This window comes from Dipteris shenzhenensis, chromosome 15 (assembly GCF_047967505.1).
Source record: "Dipteris shenzhenensis isolate YYH24624 ecotype China chromosome 15, Dip_SZ_1.0, whole genome shotgun sequence".
NCBI lineage: Eukaryota > Viridiplantae > Streptophyta > Polypodiopsida > Gleicheniales > Dipteridaceae > Dipteris > Dipteris shenzhenensis.
Window position 1 is genome coordinate 1,817,401 of NC_141610.1, and position 8,875 is coordinate 1,826,275.

Genomic DNA, 8,875 nt, shown 5'->3' on the forward strand with positions numbered 1-8,875 from the left:
GGCTACCCAAGCCACAATATGCCACACTATTCAATATCTATGGAAGATTCATGGAACACCATCTATCAAGTACTCACATGGAACACCTACAGTGTTAACCCCAGAATATAAGGCTAGGATGAGGATGGAATTCCACCTTGGGGCATGGCCAAGTGCTTGTAATATGTGAAATAGGGAGAGTGATGAGGAAGAGTAGGGTTGGCCCTCCCTTAAAAGGTGTAATGTATAAAAACTAGAAAGTTTGATTTTTGGTCTTTAGTTGTATGGATGCAAGTTTGAGGAATAGAGGATCTCCTTCTTTCTAAGAAGTGTTGTCTATGTTTCTCTTGTTCTTGCCTCTCACCCCCCCTTGCCCTTCTTACTTCATGCATCCCCTCCCCCCCCTTTCATCCCTCTTTCCCTCCTTCTCCTCCCCTTTCTTCTCTTGAAGATTCACATTGCTACAACTTTGGAAGCCATTGGAGTGACACTTTAGACCGCATGGGCTTTCATTGCTCCCACAAGGAGTGGTAGGAGGTGGAGAGATCCCTTGGCATTCCTTCATGATCCCCTCGACACGTCGAGTCACCACCAGACTACATGTCGTTGGCACCATTGCCAAGGAGATAGAGGTATGCTTTTGCTTGAACATGCTTCTTCCATTACTTCCCATTGGCAAGAAGTCTGGTTGTGGTGTTATGTGTAGAGAAAGAGCTGAAAAAGTGGAAGAAAGAGAGTGAAAGGTAGGTAGGAAGAAACTCGTACTGTATTTTATAGTTTTGTGTTAATTGGAGGCATCAAAATCTAGGATTGAGCACTTAGAATCATTGCTAAACCTTGGATGAAGTCCCATACCACTTCAAAAGCTGAATGGGGATGATGGGGTTGAAGTTTCAAGGTCTTGGGAATGACAAACAATCCATCTTGGGAAGAAAACCTTCCATTTTGGTCCAAACTTGCTTGTTTTTTGTTATTTTTTATTCCTTTTTGTTGCTTCATGTTGTTTAGTAGGCAGAGTGGTAAGAAAACCAGTCCCTACACACTCCAAACACTGCAAAAATGCCCAAGAAACTCATAGACTCCCAAAAGAATTGTCGACCAGATAGTCCCAAAGAGAAGCGCAACATTAACTTTAATGCAGCGAACTCGCCAGGTTACTAACCCAATGCAAGGCAGGTTAAAAATTAGTCGGGATACCATTGACCATGTTGGGATAATGTTGACTTGACCGAAATAATGTTGACTTTGTAGCTTTAGCTATCTGACGTCCTGATGACAACTTGACATCTGATAAAATCTCTAGCAGCAACTGGCATAATAAATGAGCAAAATCTTGGCCATAATAGGAGTCAACTCTAAGCCCAGGCATGTTGGGTTACTAAGCTAGTAGACTCGTTGCATTAACTAACCCCCTGCTGCATGCCAGGTTAACATCCTAGCACACATCAAATTACTAACCCAGTGCAAACTCTGGGTTAATGGTTGAGGGTCAAGAGAGTTTTGCAAGTCAAATATGGTCTTTTAGTGATCTCAAATGTGCTGAAACATCACCAAGCACCCATAAACACTAAATGGCACCTCCAAGAAAATTAATTTGAAGGGTCTTTGTGTTGATAAAATCAACAAGGAAAAAATCTTTAAGGGAATCCTCATATCAAATGGTACTTGGCAATCTGAAGAACCCTAACATCTCTAAGGTTGAGGCGGAAACCAAGGACAGGCTAGACCAAGGATAGGCGAAAACCAAGTTAGCCCCCTAGCCTACCAAAATCAGAGCCACAACTGCTACTTATTAGCGCTCACAATAGAATTGAAAGTGCTACTTAACACTCACAATTTAACTAAATTGTGCTCGAGTTGTGGCATGGATCACCTCTTCAAGGACTATCCAATGAGTTGAGCCTCAAGAATGACCCCAGATCCTAAAACCAACATTAACTTACTGAGTATTGAGAGGGGCCAAGTCTCTTTGGTGTCATTGAATGTCATCACTAGGGCTCAGGCTAGGGCTGCTATGAGCAAGGAACTCAGAAAACAAGCTCATAGGGATAAAGCGGCAATTAAAGTAGGGAAGAGACCGAGTAAAGTCATCATCATCTAGAGCGAGTCTAATGAGGACACAACCACCGTGTCCACTTCCACATCTTCTAGGCACATTTGGTCTGTACTAGACCCTACCAACCCTTGGCCTATGGAAAAGGGTAATGCAAGAGAGGTATAGTCACATAAGAATAACTTAAACTTGGTTGGACATAGTGAATACCCCGACCCCGCAACTGAGAAGTAATGCCTTGCAAAGGCACAACAACTGGTCCGTGATTGCCAATAAAAATTTGAGGAAAGATTCAGGACTAACAAGGGCCTGGATACCATTCATCCCATCTACCAAGCCTAAAATAGATCCCTTAAGGCCTCCCCCACCTTGGAAAAGGTGGTTCAAGAAGGCCCAAGTGGCATATCAATGGGACAGTTGCTTTTAAGATACAAAATGTTTGAAGAGGACCCCAAGTGGCACTAGGGTGTAGAAGAGGACCCTATGTATTTTTATGGTTTTGCTGCAGTCAGAAGGCGAAACACCCATCACCCAACCTTGAGATGTGGCATGGCTAGCTGCATTCTTGTCCATGGAGGTAAAAATGCCTATAGCAACCGTATCAGGAGGGAACCCCATCCTTGGGGAGACCTCTCCGATTGGATGAATGGACAAATGGTCACTCCTAAAGATGTGGCCACTAAGGCAGTTGAAGCTCCCATGGAAGAGCCCGAATTCGCTAAAGATACTGGTCAATAAACTAGACCAGTACTTCCAGAGTGATGACACTAATGCCATGCTCCCGATTACCTAGCAAAACAAGAATGCCACAACCATATTGGATGGAGGAGTGGGTGTCAATATTATCACCAAACAATGCTGGGCCAAGTGGGGAAGGGCTGACATTGAAAGCACCGATCTGGTTGTTAAGCTAGTCGATTGAGCGACAACCCAACTGGTAGGAGTTTTGAGGGATATTAAGATCAAAGCTTTTGGCCTCACCTACAATGTCTGGTTCATCATAATGGATTTTCAAGGATAGCCGATGGTTATGATGTCTTTATAGGAAGACTCTTTATGCACACTATAGGTCTAGTCCATGATTGGTCCTCCATCATGATTTACTTGTGCAAGAATGAACATATTATGAGGGTCGACCTTCGGATATGGAAGGCCCACCCCATGACCAGTAATTTATTCACAACAGAGTTTGATACCATGCAAAGGAACACCTCCCTAAATGTGTTCCAGGCATGCAATGAGAAGGACGTAGGAGGGGATCCGGATGAACACTGGTATCCTCTGCTGCCAGAACTTGAGCTCTCACAGAATTGGATGCACGTCCTTGCAACCATAGACATGATCGGGAAGACAAAGACAAAAATGGCGACCTATGATTCCAAGGTGCCTAGGGCTTTAGTCCCCTTTAACATGATCAATATCTTGAGCACACCTGAGGATGGCCAAGGGTACGAAAAGTTAAGACGGATCTCCACTAGTTGAGATATGTGGGTGCCATTATTAACAGCGCACCATGAGTTCTCTTCTCATTAGGGAGCCAAGTTGGATAGAATCAAGGATCCCTTAAGGCTGAGGAAACCCCCATCCCCCTTAGTCATAATTTACCCTCTTTTTCTCACCCCCTCTACCCCCCCCCTCCCCTTTCCCTTTTCCTATTTCCAAAACACTTCCTCTCTATGTTTTCTTTACAAAGGACTTTTATTTCCCTTCTAACCTCTTTAACCTATTAACCTCTCCACCTCTTAAACTTATTCCCCTTCTAACCTTTTAAACCTATTTACCTCTCTCTTTCAACCGAAGAGAATAAGAGTAATAAGAGAAAGAAGAGCAAAGAAGAAAAGAGGAGAAAGAAAGAACAATGCATACCCTCTTTCCCTATCTTGCCCTCATGCTTTATCCCAATCTCCCTCATGCAATCCCTTATTTCCATCATGCATTTCCTCTTTCCCTATCCCACCCTCATGCTTTATCCCAATCTCCCTCATGCAATTCCTTATTTCCATCATGCATGCCCTATTTCCCTATCCTGCCCTCATGCTTTATCCCAATTTCCCTCATGAAATCCCTTATTTCCATCATGCATGTCCTCTTTCCCTATCCTACCATCATGCTTTATCCCAATTTCCATCATGAAATCCCTTATTCATGCATGCCCTCTTTCCACATGCATATATAAAAGAGTTATGCATATACATATGCATAAAAGAGGTATGTGTATGAAACATATGCATCAAATCTTTATTCATATGAATTGAACATATGATTATTGCTTAAAATTTTTAAAGCTTCATGCATGAAGATTCAATGCATGATGCTCTATGCATGACCATTAGGAAGGAACAATGCATACAACCTACCCTATGTCATTTGTGAATGCTTAAGGCATTGAGAATTCAACTTAAACGTGCTTGCAAGGGAAAGGAGAAGGAAAGGATTGAGAAAGAGAAGAGAAAGAGAAGGAGAAGAAGAAGGAATGAGTATGGGAAAATTAAGAAATGATAAGGGGGATGAGAGTGACAAGGGGAAGGAAAAGGAAAAGGGAATGAGAAGGAGGAGAAGGAAAAGGGGAAAAAGGAGAAGGGAAAATGGAATGGGAAGGAGAAGGAGAAGGGAGAATGGAAGGAGAAGGAGAATAAAACCCCCTGATATTTTAAGTGGAAAAATGTGTAGGGCAGCTTCATGGAGAGTGCTGTGATTAGGGCGATATGTGGTCGATGGATGTGAGTAGGTGAAAGGTTGTGATCAAAATGTATGTCATTGAGTGTGAGTGGTGTCATGGTATGTGTTGCAAGCCATGGGATGGATATACTAAAAAAACAGATAGGTGTGATTTGCTTTTGGAGGTGGTCGTGAGACATAAAACCCCCTGATATTTTAAGTGGAGACAAGGGATCCCATGGGATAGTCAATTAGGTTGGAGCCCTCCTGGCCATGTGGGAAACAAGTGGAACCACCTGAGGAGGGCTAGCAGTCCAAGCCATTATAGATGATAAGATCATGTGTCCCGCCCATGTCCTGTAGCCACGACTCATGCCCCATTAGGTGCTAATGCTCTACAAAAAGATAAGGCTCCAAAGGCCAAAAACACCAAGACTTCTCCTAAAGAGAAGCAACGTGACTTAAAAGCCTTGGAGGATGATAAAGAAGAGGAGGCTAACTTACTCTAGGTCCCCAAGTACTTCAAATATTATACGGTCCAAGACTGCAAAATACTTCTTGAGAAAGCTAAAAGGACATTAGAAGGGAAGCAGCAGGAATATGATGGTCCAGCTAAGGTGAAGGAAGTGGGCCTTGGATTAGAAGGCGAAGACCCTAAACTAGTCTACATAGCCGATGACCTCACTGCCGAGGCTCTGATTGCCATCTGGCATGAGTAACAAGATTGCTTTGCTTGGAAGAACATTGATATAAAGGGTGTGCCACCCAAGTTTATACAACATACCATCCTTATGACAGGTAATATTAGATCAGTGAGGAAGAGGTGCTACCGAGCATATAGACTAGATATCCCCCATCATCATAGTGTTAAAAAAGAATGGCAAGATCTGAGTATGGGTAGATCTAAAAAATATAAATGCTGTGACTCGAAAGGACCACTACCTGCTGCTGCCCTTTAGGACCATGTTCTGGAAAGAGTCGTTGGAAAGGAGGCTTATAGCTTCCTTGATGGATTCTTTGGGTACAATCAAGTATGCATAGCACTAGAGGATCAACACAAAACCACATTTGCCATGGAATGGGGAGCTTATGCTTCCAAGGTGATGCTCTTTGGACTCACCAATGCTCTTGCAACATTCTAGAGATTGATGATCACGGCTTTTAAAGAGTATCTGAGAGATTTTCTAGAGATATGATTGGATGATCTGTGTGTTCATTCCACATGGGATGATCACCTTAAGTGCCTACAAGCTATGTTCAAAAGGTGCCACCTCTACAAGATCACCCTCGACCCTCTTAATTACCAATTCTGAGCTAAACACGGGGTTATATTAGGTCCCATTGTGTCCAAAAATGGAATCTCCATGGACTACAACAAGATCAAGCTCACTACCGTCCCTGATGAATGAAAAGGGTATACAAAGATTTATAAGGGATACGAGCTATTATCATAAGTTTATCTACAACTATGCCAAGATCGCTCACCCTTTGTACAAACTGTTGATCATTTTCCATTGGATGGAGGAGTACCAAACCTCCTATGAAACTCTCAAACTCGTTCTGGCTTCAGCCTTGATCTTGTGAGCACCAAATTGATACTTGCTATTCCATGTTCACAATAGGGTGTGTGTTGGTGCAACTAGGGGAGTTAAACTTAGATTATCCGATATACTTTGCAAGTTGCCAACTCAATGATGTAGAGATGAACTATACAATGACAAAGAGGGAAGGCCTTGCAATGGTTCATGATGTCAAGAAGTTTAGACGTGAACAAGTTTGTCTTCTTTGTAAATCATATGGCCCTCCTATATCTAGTTAATGAACCCTGCATTACCAGATGCATCATGCAGCGAATGCTTATTCTTGTAGAGTTTGATTTCATCGTACCTATACGCAAGGGATGCACCCACTTTATGGCTGACCACATGTCCCATATTCCCAATGGAGAACTGGCGATAGGAGTGGAAGATGATCTTCCAAATAGCCTGCTATTCCTTGGAAATATTATTCCAAAATTGGCTCAGGAGATCAAACACTTCTTGGCCAATGGGTTCCCATAAGACAATGCCCTCAATAAGGATAGGGCTAGAAAACTCATTCAGGATGCGGCACCATACCAATTAATAGATGTCCAGCTCTAAATTGCATCGACAAGGATGGTATAATGCATTGCTACATCCATGAACATGAGTTTGTGGAGGTGTCAGATGAAGCCCATTTGGGCATCACAGGAGGTCATTTTCCAACAAGAGAGCTTACGCCTCATAAGGTATTGTAAGCAAGATTATGGTGGGCAACTCTCTTCACAGATGCTGTTGAGTATGTTAAAGGCTATGATCCCTACTACCAATGAACCTCCATACCCCACAACTAGGATTATATGCCCCTAACAAGAGTCCTTATAAATCAACCATTTGAAAAATGGGGTACCAATTTGTCCAGCATAGCTAAAGGTATGCAGGCCTGATATATCATTGTGGGCACAAATTCTTTTACAAAGTGGGCAGAGGCCAAGGCCACCAAGAAATCTGATGTGAGCACGACCTCTAAGTTCTTATACAAAAACATAAAATCACACTTTGGCCTTCCACTTGAGCTCGTGAGTGATAGAGGAACACATTTTATTAATGATACAAGCCGCATTCTAATGAGCAAGCTCCTCATCATCCACACGAATATACACCCTACTACCCTAGAGCAAATGGTCAAGCCAAAATCTCGAATAAGACATTGTGCCACAAAATGACATGTACGGTGGAGGCCATTCATAATGATTGGCAACACAAACTTACCATAGCACTGTGGGAGTATGGAACTGCATACAAGGTCGCAACTAATTGCACACCCTTTAGCCTTGTTTTTGGGGTGGAAGCAGTTATGCCTATGGAATTCATAGTCACAGACCTGAGAGTTTTTGTTAGAGACAGATTATCAGACAAGGCTACTCTTGAGAGGTTGGTAGAGCTTCAAAATCTTGATGAGACAAGAGTGAGATTGACATATGGTATCAAGATTGATAAACTCCACCACAAGAAGTGCTTTGACCACAACCTCTAAATAGGACCTTAAGGAAGGTGATCTTGCATTGTTATATAGTGCAAGGAACACTAAATGCAAGTTTAAATATAATGGTATGGGCCATTATAGAGTTGTGGCAATCCTCAACGGAGTTGAGATGGATGGTTACATCAACAATAGTAAGCTCAAATGCATTATGGTCCCCTAACACTTCAAATGCTGCACGCCATCCATCAGGAAAAAGAGTTGAAGAAAGAAGTTGCTCGCATGAAGTGGTAAGCGATAGAGGAAGATAGAGCCTGGCAAGCAAGGCAAAGACATAGGGCTAGTGACAATTTGCAAGGCATCCATGGAAGGGTTAAACCCCTTGGAGGATTTGACCATTGCATTAGCTAGTGTAGGTTGATATACAATTGTGCATGGCAACTATTTGCTCTACAGAAGCCTTGGTAGACCCCAAGGCATAGCCAAAACTTGATATGAGGTGTGTATCGAACTCTTAACGTATGAGGTAACCTTAGAACCTGCTCCTATCATGGTATGTGTGGTAAATGGTCATATCTTCCTTGCCATAGGTTGTGTGGAATTGTCCATATCAGTAAATCTTCCACATCGACAACCCCTATCCTACCTCTTCCTCCAAGGGGAAGGAATCCTATTGGATTCCAAAAAGAGTGCCTCCAGCCCATACGTTGACAAAGTGAGGATCCTACTCTCCTAGTCACTAAGACAACATCCTAATACAACACTAATCTAAGGAGGATGCAACCTAAGTGCAAGCATGATGAAGAGAGTGCTCATGACATGTATCTCAAGTCAATTAGGTTCCAAGATAGATTAACTTGGACTCATAAAGAGAATCTTGAGATAGTGCAAAGTGCTTGATTGATTTCCTTCAAATGAACCTCCCTTTTATAGGTGAGGGTACTTACATCCATTTTGCTTGCTCACATGTGGGATATCTCCTCCATGCCATGTGGCAGCTTACCCTTTGCTCATACCTTTGCTCTACATGTGCTCATGGCACCACAACTCTCAACACCTCCCCTTGGTGCCATGATCCTTTGGCTACTGCAAGGTGATCAGATGTGAGTTACAAATCCATCACCTCCCCTTAGTGCATGCATGCTACTTAAGGTGGTCAAGTGTGGCTTCTACATGTCAATA